This window comes from Xiphias gladius, chromosome 21, assembly GCF_016859285.1.
Source record: "Xiphias gladius isolate SHS-SW01 ecotype Sanya breed wild chromosome 21, ASM1685928v1, whole genome shotgun sequence".
In the NCBI taxonomy this organism is placed as follows: Eukaryota; Metazoa; Chordata; class Actinopteri; order Istiophoriformes; family Xiphiidae; genus Xiphias; species Xiphias gladius.
Window position 1 is genome coordinate 1,399,213 of NC_053420.1, and position 14,670 is coordinate 1,413,882.

Below are 14,670 nucleotides of genomic sequence, written 5' to 3' on the forward strand. Positions count from 1 at the left end.
GGTTGAGGGGGAGGCCAGAGTTTGCAACCTGAGTCGTGCGTGTGGTTGGGGGGGGGGGGGGTGAGCCACATTTGTATTAAGAACTGTGTTAAATGAAAAGTAATTTTACTCTTGTTTAAGTCACACGATGAAGAAGCTGATGGAGGACGGAGCTCCGTGTCCCGAGAGGAGCCGCTCTCAGCTCAGCCGCCCCCCACACACACACACACACACACACACACACACACACACACACACACGTTCTGAATGTCGTCAGTTCACTGACCGGGAGTCAGCGGGTGTGAGAGGAGCGTGTGCACCTGGGCCAGGCCCCGCAGTTTGTGGCCGGCGGGGAAAACGCACAACGATCAGATTAATAAAGTGGATCTTCCCTCAATTAATCACTGATATAAAGCACCGCCCGGTGAGCACGCTGCCTGTCCCAAATCAAACACACCTGCGATGTTGCGTAACCAACAGGTGCATGCCGGGACTGGCTAAAAGCTAAAAACTAAAAACTAATAGCTAAAAGCTAACAGCTAAAAGCTAACAGCTAACAGCTAACAGCTAAATTGACTTCTACATTCACTTAGGAACTTTTCTCTCCGGGGGGGGGCACCACCTTTCTGCTGTCTGTGACTGCGGAAGCTCCTTCGGCTCAGTGTCCGAAAACCCCGAGGAGCAGAGCGAGACGCAGAGGCTGAGTGGACCGGTTATTATGGACAAGCCGGCCGGACCCAGATCAGATCGTGGGGGACTCACGGAGCGACGTCCAGACAGGTGAGTGTCTCACCGTCAACATCAGCAGCCACTGCCCGGCCTGGCATCGTCGCGCTTGTCTCTTGGCTGTGTGTGTGTGTGTGTGTGTGTGTGTGTGTGTGTGTGTGTGTGTGTGTGTGTGTGTGTGTGTGTGTATACGTGTGTGTGTGTATACGTATACGTGTGTGTATACGTGTGTGTGTGTGTGTGTATACGTGTGTGTGTGTGTGTGTGTGTGTGTGTGTGTGTGTGTGTACGTATACGTGTGTGTGTGTGTGTGTGTGTGTGTGTGTGTGTGTGTGTGTGTGTGTACGTGTGTCTGTATCTGTCTGTGTGTGTGTGTGTGTGTACACGTGTCTGTGTCTGTATCTGTCTGTGTCTGTGTGTGTGTACGTGTGTGTGTGTGTGTGTGTGTGTGTGTGTGTGTGTGTGTGTGTGTGTGTGTGTGTGTGTGTGTGTGTGTCTGTGTGTGTGTGGCTTCGGCTGCTGTGGAGTTTACACCAATCAGCCACCACATTAAACCCAGTTAGTGGCTTTAATGTTGCTGGTCGTGAGCACAGACTGCAAAGTGCCGGACCAGAGACACGAGGGGTCGGTGCAGTTCTCACGTGGGAACTATTACAGCATGCACTGATATTTTAATGCACTTTCTGTTGTAGCACAGAGATGCTCCATCATATACCATCATTACCAACATGCCCCCCCCCACACACACACACACACACACACACACACACACACACCCTCCCTGAGGATTGTGAAGCCGTAACATTTACTCATCCATTGACTTTCACATTTTACCTGACTTAGATTTTACTTCCATCTGAGCACATTTTTACTCAAGTACTTTTACTTGTAACTCTCTGAAAGCAACGGTACTTCTACTGTAGCAGAGTTTCCAGGGCAACAGCACCAAGGAAGACTGTGGCTCGTAAGACCCCGATCCTTCCCTAGCTTTAACCCACTGCCAAGGCCGCCCCATACGCTGAGTACGCAATTACCCGGCCCCGCAGGCCCGCAGGCCCTACCTGAAGAATGTTGCTGGGAGACACTAAGCCAATCAATGGCTCTGACCTAGTACGGGAGGGCCCCCCCCCTCGTCAATGGACAGATCGCGTCAAGCCAATCAACATCTCTCGGACTTGCGGGGGGGCCTCGTGTCAGTCGTGTCAGTGGATGGATTCGATAGGCTGCTGAAGCAGCTGTCCTACCAATCATGTCACCGCTGGAGTACGTTATGATGTACGACATGGCGGCGCCTCCCAAACGCAAATGTGCTTTTCGAGGTCCGGTGGGCGTGTGCAGTCTTCAAGGAACAATGAAACCCGCATGGGATGACTTGAAGCAGGATGTAACTCTTGTCCATACTGCATTTTGATGTGGGTTGTTCTGGTAATGGAGCCATTGTTGTTGCTATTAGCAATGATGGGAGAAGTATTCAGGTGTTTTACTTCAGTAAAAGTACCAATACAGTAATGTAAAGATAAGAATTAGCAGCAAAATGTAGTTAAAGTATTAAAGTAAAAGTACCGGTTTGGTCCTTCTGCCCGATCTGTTGTTCTACCTGACATCATTAGATGATTAGTACTGAAGCATCAGGATGTAGCAGCATGTTGCTGTTGTAGCTGCTGCAGATGGAGCTGGTTTAATTCTCTGTTTAATACACAGGGGTCACAGGTAAACCTGAGGGGTCGTCAGGTGATTCATGGCAGAGGAAAGAGGAAGAAACACAAACCTGTTTTCAGTTTTTGGACGTTTATAGATGTTGGATCATTTCAACCTTTACTGAAATGAAACCAGGTGAGAAGCTTAGAGGGAAAAATGGTAACGACTCATAGACATCTGAACCGTGACCCCCGACTACACTCTGCTGTTAGAAAGACGTCAGAAACCAAGAAGGTTGGAAACCACTGGTTTCCTCTTCAAAAACGTCTTGTATTTTAAAAGCTTGTTATATTATCTGATGTGTAAAATCCTCATCTCAAAAGTAACCGGTAACTAAAGCTGTCAGACAAATGTAGTGGAGTAGAAGTGTAAAGTAGCATGAAATGGAAATACTCAAGCATAGTACAAGTACCTCAAAATTGTGCTTAAGTGCAGTACTTGAGTAAATGTACTTAATTACTTTCCACCACTGATTTATTAGGAGGAAAGGACAAGCGCTCATGCAACCGTCAGAGTGGACCAGGGGCGAATCGAAATGAAAACCACTGGCGACTCGAGCAATCTACTGCTCCTGAAGAGGAGAAAGAAAGCAAACAATGCAGCCACACAACCACCAGGCCTGCGAATCAAAAGACTCTTTACGCAACTCCTTCGTTGACACACTCTCCCCAGAGAATTGGCTGGTTTCCTGTGTTCTGTCACCTTTTTCTTTTCCTCTCTCTCTTACACACACAAACACAAACCCAGACAAAGAGAAAAAAAAAAGCTTTACAGCTTTAGGGAAACCACTGATTGCCAAGTTTTTGAAAGACGAATGTTTCCACCATTTTCTTTTTTTCTTAACGTGTTTTGAAACGTTTTATTTTCCTCGTCTTATCTTTTGCCCAGTTTTATTTTTGACCATATGTGAGGACAACAAGTTCAGAGTTAATAGAAAAAGCCGCCCCCTCCCTTTTCTACTGCTTATCTCACTTTGTCAGTCCATTATAGCACCACGGTATGGGCAAATACAGACTTAATGCTAGGAGGTTATAATGTCCCGGTTACGAAAAACATGTATTTGTTCCATGTTGTGGTGCAGTTAATAGATAGTCACTGGGCTCCAGGTCCCTGTGCTCATACATATGGAGACAAGAGTTACTGCCCCTTATGCCACAAGAGGGAGCATCCCTGTGAGCGAGCGCGTACGTCAGGAGGGAGCCGGCGACTGTCCGTGAAGATGGCCGCTAACATGGAGGGGACGGGGTTTATGACCTATACTTCAGCCAGCCACCAGGGGGCGATGGAGATGTTTCGGTTTCGGGGGGCCTGTCATGTCTCGTCCGTCTTTATATTCAGTCATTGGCGTAAACAAAGGCCACGACCACGAAGAGTATGTTCACTGTGGTGGCAAGAGAGAGGCCGCACGGAAACGTGTGACGGTGTAACGTTATGGCAGTGTCGTAACTGGAACGAAACTAGAATGGGTAATAAGTGGAGACTGTGTGTGTGTGTGTGTGTGTGTGTGTGTGTGTGTGTGTGTGTGTGTGTGTGTGTTTGTGGTGGAACGCCAGCGGGTTATAGAGGTGGTGGGAGGACATGGCCGTAGGGAATTCTTACTGGTTTTCCATCCAGACATTTATTTCACAATTGTGTATATACAATTTTAAAAAGCTCGATTTATTGTACAAGCTGCTTGTGACCAAAAAGGTGAACAGTGGTGAAATTTACTCGAGTACTTTGTTTCCGGACGAAGCTGAGGTACGTTGACCTCACTTGAGTATTTTTCATTCCTGCAGAGGGAAAGAGGGAACGTTTTAGTCCACGACATTTCTTCCAGCGCTGTGGTCGGGAACTACTTTACACACAGAACAGGTGAAGATAAAACACAACTTGCTGTTGATTAAAGTGCCCAACTCCAGGAAAATACTCAAATTAGCTCGAACTCGACCAACAACGATCGTTAAATGCCACTTACACATGAATGCATCAGCAATGATAATACTATAATAATATAATATATAGTAGTACAACTCTCTCAGGGATATGCGTCTGCATTTTTACATTTTCCCTTTGATACTTTTAAGTACAGATTCTTAATAATACACTCGTTCTTTTACTGATTTGACACTTTCAGTGACATTTTCCTTGTAACGGAGGGTTTTTATATTGCAGTATTTCTACTTTCACTTAAAGGTCTGACTATTGTAAATTTGCTTTTGCAATCTTATTTTTTTGTTGTTGACATTTCTGAGATGCTGGAAGTAAAAGTTTTACGGCTGGTTTCTATCTTTTATTCGGGTAAAACTGTAGCATTCGGTGCCTGTTTTTCTAAAAATGTCTATACTTTTATTAAGGTTCCTAATTTGAATTAATTGGCTTTTAAAAGATTATCAGTGGACCATGAACTGAGAGGTTCTATTCATGGGGATGAGTGTTTGAATGGCTGCCTTGTCTGTGTGTTGTTAGCCAACCCCGTCTCCTGGGAATTATGTTTCCATAAAACTAAACTGCAACAGCAAATATGTTTTGCAGGAGCCGTAATTGCGTCCAGATCACATTTTCTATTAACATCATGAGAAAATGTTGTTAATTTACGTATTTGGCAAGTTGCTAATACGTTGATCCTGATCATATCAGTCAAATATTCAGAGACAACGTGTTTGTTTTCCACCAAAATACCTGATCCTGCAGCGCAACATCCACCTGTGGAGACTCCAGCATCATTAAACTGGTTTTATGGTTCTGTTCTTCAGACTCTCGCAGCACCTGGTCTGGGTTTGGGAAAGATCCTGGTCTGGTTTACTACAGAAAGTTTCACAGTGACTTCAGACACAACCTGTTTATTTTTACATTGAGCCAAAGCCGCCATATTTCCCGAACCTTAACCGAAGTGGTGGCTGTGTCTAAACTGAGCCACAGACGAGACTCTGGATGTGGACCTGGTCTCTGGTCTGACAGTCTTTGTACACCCGTCATCCGTCGCCGCCACGCCCTAGCGACTCCGCTGCCTTTTGATAAATGTAGCCTTCGTTCATTCAAAGAACACGTTGCCTCTAAATATAATCCAGAATCCAGGTTTCTACAAAACGTTAGAGCCGTTGCAGTTTACTTGTACGGAAACGTAGTCTCTAGGAAACGGGGCCGTTTTAGAGCAGCTGTGTTGTTCGACTTTCTACCACCGTGTCAGGGGATCAGCCCTTTTCCTTTTAAACAATGGCACGACATGTGATGGGCTTTGTCAGTGTTGACTCTTAGTATGCATGAAGCCCTTGAGAAGCTCTGTTAGCTCGCATCACAATTAACCCCTCTCTGTTCCTTTTGAACCAATCACTTGTCATTAATGTTCATTCTCTTCCTCTCTCCTTTTTCTTGTTTATTCCCCCCCTTCCCCGCTTGTCTGTCTGATCCATCTGTTCATCGACGTGCTCTTTCTCTCACTTGAAATGTCTCAGCGTCTCTCTTTCCTCTTTCCCAAGTTTATTTCAGCGAGGTCGGTAAGTGATTTTTATATGAAGTGCACACAATTAAGTCAAGCCAAGCTGCGCACACACACACGCGCACACACACACACACACACACACACACTGTCTGTCCTGAAGAGCTGACACTGTGTTTCAGAGAGGCCTCTGAGGAGTGCTTGTCTATAAGGAGATGAGAGAAGAGGAGGAAAGAGGAAAATTAAGAAGTGAGGAGAGAAGGCAGAGAGCAGAAGTGAATGAGAGAACAGCAAACAAAGGATGAGTTGGGAAGTGATGGAGTAGAGAGTGACAGACATAGAGTGGAAAGAGTGAACAATGAGAGAGAGAAAACACAACAGATGAAGAGAATGAATGGAGGGATGGAGGCAGCAGCTTAGAGATTAGCATGACTATTAACTTCTGTCTGACTGCGGTGCTCATTAAAGTCCACTGCAGGGACCCTTTTATTTTTTCCCTGCCTGCTTCATATTGCTGCTGCATCTGTGCCTGGTTCTACTTGCTTGTGTTTTTGCGTGTGTGTGTGTCCATGTGTGCAAGTATTTATGGGAGGGTGTGTTTCTGTAGGCCCTCATGCAGTATGCCACGCTGGAGACGTACTGGGGAGGGCGACACCAGGTGCCAACGGGACCGGCTCTCAGGCTGACCGCTGCAGTGTGGGTGGTCTGGGTGTGTGTGTGTGTGTGTGTGTGTGTGTGTTTAGAAGGTGAGAAGACAGACGCCACAGTCAAACATTCAGCTCCCTGATTTTCCTCTTTCAAATCCCCTGAATCCTGACACGTACACACTTACACACATCTCTCCTGATTTCCTACCAGTCTAAACACTTTACATACTTACCACATGTGTATTATTATTATTATTATTATTATTAATTCATATTATTACAATGCTAACCTTTTTTACTTTAAGTACTTTCTTTTACAAATTTTCTTCCACGGGTCTTAAAACTCGATACGATGAAACGTATTGAAGTGGTGAACCTTCACTTTGCCACAAACTGGGTTTGCACATTTATTGCAGGTGTCAAAATACAGGAAGGAGCATAAAGCGTTGTTATTAAAGGGAAGGGAATATTTCCTGTCGTTGTCTGGGCTACGCACGAATAAATATACTGTACGTTCATTTGTTTCCGAACGTAACGTACAGACAAAGAAACGTACAGTCTCCTCTCCTACAAGGTAACATTGATTATGTTCGGGGTGGGTTACACCTCGTATCTCTAGGGAGCCTGGAGTAAATTAAATCCACTTACGCGTGGTTTCACAGGCAAAGTCATGTACTCTCAACCAGAAAGACGTGGGCGCTGCAGCGTCCGTAGCGTCACTTTAACTGGATGTGTAAACATTTATGCTAGAGCTCAGATGACTCCGGTGGGAAAAGAACCAGCGACCTGTCGGCGTCAGTGCCGGTGACCTTCGCTCAACAGGTTTACGCCCCAGTGGAGCTCCAGCTCCGTCAGCCAGTCCGAGTACGGCGCGGCACCGGCGCGGTGAGGGTGGGAGACTGGCCGAGCTTCAGCGAGTAGCTCCACTGTAACACTTAGCTATATATGATAGCAAGCTACTCTGGCTGCCGTTAGTCAACCCAAATGATAAATGAATCGATCTAGCGGAGCCGCAGTGATTATTCCATTAGGCAACTGATAGAACATTTAACGGCAACTATTTTGATAACAGCTTAACCGTTTCAGTCATTTTTCAAGTAAAAGTACCGAACATTCGCTGATTCCAGCTTCTCACATGTGAGCATGTGATTCATTTTTTTGTTTGGCCAAATAAAAAAGGAAATCTGAATACATCACCTGGGGCCCAGGCATTTTACAATTCTTTAGGGATAATTTTATAGAGAAAACAATAAATTATTCAATAATGGAAGTTTACTGTGAGTTGCCACCCTAGTACCTAGCTTATAGCGCTAGCTAAGTCCTCAACTGATAAATATTAAACAATGTAAGTTGACACTTGTTTCACAGAAAAAAAAAAGTGTTTTGTGGAAATTATTAATTAACATTTCATCTTTTTAGCCTGCTGTTGGCCCATTGATTATCTATATGGTCACTGCCCTCATCAACCCTGTTTATAGCGGCAACACAAAGCTATTCTCATCCAAAAAACCCACAAACCCGCTGTACACTACCTGTTGAGACTCAACCAGCAGACAGATGAACTCAGCAGTCAACCGGTGAAGAAGGAGGCTAATGTTGCTCCACGAAAGCTGGACGCGTAGCCGTGCTAACACATTAGCCGTAATGACCCTTTAAGGTGACACTACGTCACTTCTCTGCCGTCAGAAAAATGTCCCTTTTAGTGCCATGTCGTACTCTCCCATAAACCTAAATGATCTTACTTTCTGCTGTTTATCTCCATCTGCTCTCTGTTGTTGACTTTACAGCCTAACGCTGCCTCTGTCCCTTCTGCCCACTAATGAACTAAATCCTCATTTGATCAATATTTTATTCATAATACAAAAGCAGTCAACTGTAGCACGTAACAACCCTTTACCAGTATCACTGTACAAATCTGTGTTTATGTTTGAGCGTCAATAAGCTACAAACAAATATTTTATGAAAAGATAATGTCGCTGCTGCTGCCGCTGTGTGTGTGTGTGTGTGTGTGTGTGTGTGTATTTCAGTGCTCCACTATGTGCCACCTCCCTAAACCATTCGGAAATGTTTGTGTGAGTGTTTCTGCATGTCTGCGTTGCACAGTATCTTGTGTATGTGAGCCTGCCGTTTAAATTGCCTCAGACGGTGTAACCCTGTGTGCTGCTACTGTTACCGTCGTTCTAATAATACTAGCCAGCCCGCTGTTGCTAAAGCAGCCAGCCAGGCGACATATTAGGGCAGGGCTGAGTAGCTTCTGACTGGCAGATAGACAGCTGCTGGCTGTATCTAGGTCAGGTTACGGATGAGCAAGACCACATAAGAGATGTAAAAATAAACAGGGGGAGAGAGAGAGCAAAACAGAGAGATAAAGTGACAAAGGGAGGGAGAGAGAGAGCGCGAGGCCGGTGTGGAAAGGAGCTGATAAGGGGAGAGAGACCGGGGCTGAGACAAACTGAGCCGAGAGATAGAGGTAGACATATAAAGTAGGTACCTTGAAGAAACAAAGGGGCCGGGAAATAAGTTTACCTGTTTTGCACTTTAGTGTGTCGGCGTGCGTGTCTGCACGTGTGTGTGTGAGTTCGTGAGTGAGTGAGTGAGTGTGTGGGTGCGTGTGCGTACAGGTAAATCTTCTTAGGCAGAACTATTGCCAGTTTTGCCAGTGTCTTTTTTTTTTTTTTCTTAAACCTCGTCTCAAATTTTGTCTTTGTTACTTCGTGTTCGTTTCACAACCTGTATGAATGTTAAAAATGTATATTTATACTCAGAATACATGGAATCATTACAGGCCAACTTTCAAATCATCAGGCTTTGTTGTTTTGACTTGGAGCTACATGGACTCAACGACCGCTTTCTCTCCCACTGGTGGACTGGGTTCAATACTCACTGGTGGCGCCTTAATTGCACTGGTCAAAACAGTTTGTATCTTTTGAAATGGGTCTGATTCAGAGCTATAATCCCTCCAAAAAGCTTTTGAGTAGGTAAAAAATTCAAACAGACATGTCCTTGATTTTTAAATCTTCGGAACATGCAGGAAATAACAGAATCGCCAGCCTGGAAACAGACACATTTTTTTCACTTTTGAAAGATCTAAAGCCACGAGCGAAGAGTTGGCTGTTATCTGTGATACGAACTGTGTCCGTTTTAAAGCTTACGTCAGCTCTGATTCATCCTCCAGAAAGCTGCAGTCCAGATGGGGGGAAAACATGGCCCACTTGTTTTTGAGTGGTGCGATACCCGGTCGTTGTTCTGGCCATTTTTTCCCCCACTGTGACACAGAATTCTTAACTCAAGGTCCCCTTGCTCGATTTTGTGGCCCTCACCAGCAGACAGAAAGCTATATACGACCAACTGTAACTACACGACCAAAGCCGAGCGAGTGGGTAAACTGATGAAGGCAACAAGTTGTGAGTGAAAGCTCCAGAAGGAGAAGAAGAGAGGAAAAGTTTTTAACAAACTAATGTTTCAAAGGTCAACAATTAACCTTACAGCTCAGTTTTCCTCCCTTCTCTCGCAAACATAGCACACACTGATGTTAGTGAGTGACCACGTTATACCTCCAAGTCACATTCATGGACAAAGAAGTTCAGCGATGCCATTTTCCAAACATGCTGACTGCTATTACATCTTGTATAATAACAGTGGATTTGTGTGGGGGGAAAAAAAGAACATTTCATGCATGACACACTCCATTTAGAAAACTGCTGCTCCTCTGTAAAATCAGATACTGACATTTAAGTTATGAACTGTCCGTAGACATACACCGTGAACTCAAATGTTTTTTTGTTTTTTTTTCTTTTAAATGAAGTTATTCATGTTTTAATTCCTTGACGCTGCAGTTTTGTCAGTAATTGCCCAAACTTGGAGAAACCACCTGGGTACGTACAGGCACATGGACCCTTGGGGCTCCGAGAGAGAGATTGGAGTCTGTGTGTGTGTGTGTGTGTGTGTGTGTGTGTGTGTGTGTGTGTGTGTGTGTGTGTGTGTGTGTGTGTGTGTGTGTGTGTGTTCTTGTTCGTGTGTAGAGCTACTGTATGCGTGTGTGTGTGTGTGTGTGTGTGTGTGTGTGTGGTTTGTGTCAGCACTGATTGGTATGCTGGGAATGTTTACACAGATATGCCGCAGCTCATGTAGCAATTTACTGGAAAAAGCCCACATTTATAAACCTGGTGAACCTCAGTGGCGTGTGTTGACGTCGGACCTACAGCACAGAGGTGAGAGGCCGACTCTCAGATACTAAGAGAGAGAAATCAAATTCAGAATAAAAAAAAAAAAAAAAAAAGAGCTATCAGAAAATCTGACAAAATTCATCCAAACATGATATAGGAGTACTCCACTCCCACTTGGGAAAGACCCTCCCCAGCTATTTTCAGTCCTATTAATAAACGGTCCGATGAGCTCCGTGGATAATCCAGCACTGCCGGGATGGTTCGTCGAAAACTTTGCGTTCTACTCGTCAAAAAGAACATTCTCAAACAAACCGTACTGACGCTCCCTCCTTTTGTCTCCTCCTGGTTGTGCCAGTGTAGGAAAGTCTGCCAGTGTTCACTGGGCGGTTTAAATGGGTCTTGTCTCTTTAACTCTCTCCTGTACTTTTTCTGTTCTTGCTGCTTTCTGCCTTTGTTCTTGCTGCTGCTCCAACTCTACCCTTCTGTAGCCACCGGCCATGTGTACCGAGTCCATTGGCTTTTCCCTTCCGCTGTGACATTTAGGTCGTGTTTGCATGTAGCTGATGTCAAACACAACTCATTTGAACATGTCCTTGCATGTAACGGCGAATGTTTTAAATGACATCTTGCGTTCCTGTGTTCAGCTGTGGGTAGGTCCTGCATAATTCACAGTACTCTGTGACTCATGTGGAGCCGTGTCGTATGGTCACAGCTTTGTTTTCACTAAGCAAAACCGGATCTTTTCTTCAGCCGCTTCACAATAGAAAGGAAAAAAAAAAGGTCTTACTTTTGGAAAATATGAATCAATACCAAACATAATAGTTTAAAGGAAAAGTTTGACATATTGGGAAATATCCTGTATGCACTTGCCAAGAGTTAGATAAGAGAATGGTATCAATTTTCTCATCCGTACGCTAAATAAGAAATAACCCGCTAACAGGAAACAGAGGGCTAGCCTAACGCCGAGAAAATAGTTTGGCACATAAGTGCTCATAAAACAAGATTTTTAGGTTTTGTACAGATTAAAAAATAACAAGACATAACTTGTTAATTAGTGAGCTACAAAGCCTGAAACAAGTTGATTGAAAACACTTGTAGCGGGTGTTTAAACCTTAAACAGCTTTGCATTAAAAAAAATGCAATGGGCTGCGTGGGTGGGGGCACGTTGTTTCAGCTACAGGTGAGACGATTGAGCAGGAAGTTCGGTTTGAAGAACAGATCATTGAATGGTGAAGCCTCATCAGCCAACAAAACATTGTAAAGTGCTTTATAATTTGAGGGAAGGATTTTACTTTGTGTCGCAACAGCTTTATCTTTTGTTGTGCCAATCATGGAGTAAACGGTAAAAATACAATGTTCATGTCACAAATCCATTTTAATACTAATCTACCAGGACTGGGATTCTGACTAACTGAAGGCTAACAAGGGGCAGCCTGGCTACGCTGGCCGACTTTTGCGTGCTAGCCGCATTTGGTAATAAGTAAAGTTAAACTCCTGCTCCTGTCCCAAGCCGCTCGCTTCTCCCGACGTTACCCCAGCAAATCTTTTCTCAAATGTCTTTCTTATCATAGGAAAACATTAGAAAACTCGAGAGCGCAAGCGTGGGAGTAAGTAAGAATTTAGAATCAGTTTTCATTTAACTTTCAATGTGTGAAAAATGTTCTTATAACAATGAGAACATTAAAATGTAGTATCGAATCCAGTGAAAGCCTGAGTCAGAGGAGAAAAATGGTCCTGTAATGTAAGAAATTGATACTTTGAGATAGAATTGATGATTGCGCAGTTTTGGTATTGACGCACTGTACATTAGAAATGATTTGTCTTGTTTGGTAATGTGCCAGGATTAATATCGATAAACCCAATTGTATTCATTACTTCAGGCGGAGATGTGGAAAGAGGTGGAATAACTGAAAATGAGAAGTGGAAAGAAATGGAAATGGGAGGGGGAAAAAAATTCAGTCCAAATGTCCGAGATAAAAGGGAGGGAGAAAGGGAAGGAGTGAAAGGAGAGAATAACTGACCAAGACGAGATGGAAAACAGGGATCGGAGATCAAAAGATCACGTTTCAATTTGATTCTTAATATTCCTAATGTTATTTTTCCATCCTTTTTCTTCGTCCTAACATTGCCACGAGGAAACTGAACCCAGAACCCCGAGACAGGAAGAAACTCCCAAACGAGAATAATCATTTTCTGCCTCATTCCGTCTGAGAAGTGCCACAGCAGAGTGGTGGGCGACGATTTTGACCCGACGGCACTCGGCATCAATCTGAATCAAAGGAGGAGAAGTTGTGGGCAGTCCGCACTGCCTGCTTCTACTGCTGCTCCATTCTGTGCTGCCAGATTGGACGGGGGGAAAGATGGTAGAAACGGCAGATAATTGGACAGTGGATGAAAGGGAGAGGCATGCAGGAAGAAGCAGAGATCCAGATAAAGGGAGACAGAGCGGCCAAGAGGTTGAGATGAAGGGAGTGAAGAAAGTGGGGGGTGGGGGGTGGGGGTTGGCGAGAGAGAAATAGGTTAGACAAAGAGTGACTTCAGAGACAGAAGAAAAACAGAGTAACAGAGAGGTGCACAAGTGTGTTAGAGAGTCGGGGGGGGCAGAATCAGAGTCCAATTGAAATGCAGAATAAAGGGGAGGGAAGAGCAGGATGGGAGAGTGACGCTTTCTGGCGATGAAATGTGTGAGCTCCTTGAACACAACTGCTTGTTGTTCTGAAAGACAGTCCAACTCTCCTGCCTCGCTTTCTGGCTCTTTGTCCCCGTGTCCCTATGTCCCACGGGTGCCATTAGCTTCAACTAGATTTGACTTTTTTTTTTTTTTTTTTTAATGAGTAAGAGTAAGTAATGGGTAAATCTTGTATTATTGTGAAAATCCTGTTCAACAGTGCAACACGACAGATTTGTGCACCATGGATTTTCTTTGATGGAAGATAATAAATTTCCTATTGACCGAATCTTGCACTTTCTTCTTTGTCTGGTCAAACATGGCAGCTATACCTGTCATTTCAAGCTTTTGAGAGCTGGCCATGAAGCCCAGTATCCCTGGGAGTCATGTCCACGTCGGTTGATTGGCGACCGGTGCCAACATTCAGTGGTCATGCAGGAAGTAGTCTTCCCTGTACAGGGCGTACAGAGGCAGAAAGTGAGGGTGGAGGTGGGCATGTAGCGTCCACCACTTCCAACCTGACTTTCATGCAGGAGATGAGATTCTGCCCCATCACAGACTGTAACCACGACCAGTTGAAAAAAACCTTAACCATACAGCACCAATCATAGTTTATTTGCCATAACCAGAACCTTTCCCTAACCTTTGCTACACCGTGCAAATATTGTAGAAAACGACGACTGTGAAAACATTGGAGGTGGAAGATAAAAAATAAAACGTTGTCATTGCTCAGTAAATGGTGATACAGTGTTTCCTGGCTTCCCTGGACACCTCACTTCAAAACGGACGTTTTGCAGGTGATCCGCGGTGCATCTAACTTTTTTTTTTTTTTTCACCGTGCATCCTACAGCAATCCTCGCTGCAACGAAAACACCGGGATCTCTTCTGAGGTCAGCAGAGTTCAGAAGAGTTTTTCTTTTGCAGTTCATCTCTGCAAACGTTAGTCTTCAACAGGGGCTGCTGAGATGCAGCAATATAATGTAATCTCTATTGATTATTTCTACAAAAGCGAGACAACACAAACTCTGTTGTAATCACATTGATGTATCAGCAGTGCCTCTACATATTTATATAATCTGCTGGATGCTTTCCAGCTGTTTATTGGCTTACTCTTGAGATTGCAGTGAGACCTTCAGTGTTCTCTCACCCAACCAGGATCTATCTTTCTTTCTTTCTGACACCCTGACTGAAAGCTGATACATGGTTTTGTTAGTCTAACACAGTAGAAAACTGGGGGTCTTTCATGACCCCAGACTGACCCTGAGGGTAATCAGACTTTTGTTGGGGCCCACATTGTAGCTTGACTGTCAGCCCGTCCTCCGTCTAATTACCTGACGGGCCATGTATCTACCGATCTCTTTGGACCCT

At 44.4% G+C, this 14,670-nt stretch overlaps 1 protein-coding gene across 1 annotated transcript in view; it reads left to right on the plus strand.

Moving 5' to 3' along the window:
* The first annotated feature begins 466 nt into the window (after nt 1-466).
* Nucleotides 467-14,670, plus strand: part of dag1 (dystroglycan 1) — a 117,433-nt gene continuing 103,229 nt past the window's right edge. The window contains exon 1 of the mRNA XM_040159020.1: nt 467-759. The gene's annotated coding sequence lies outside the window, so the exon portion shown is untranslated. The remainder of the gene's footprint in view (nt 760-14,670) is intronic.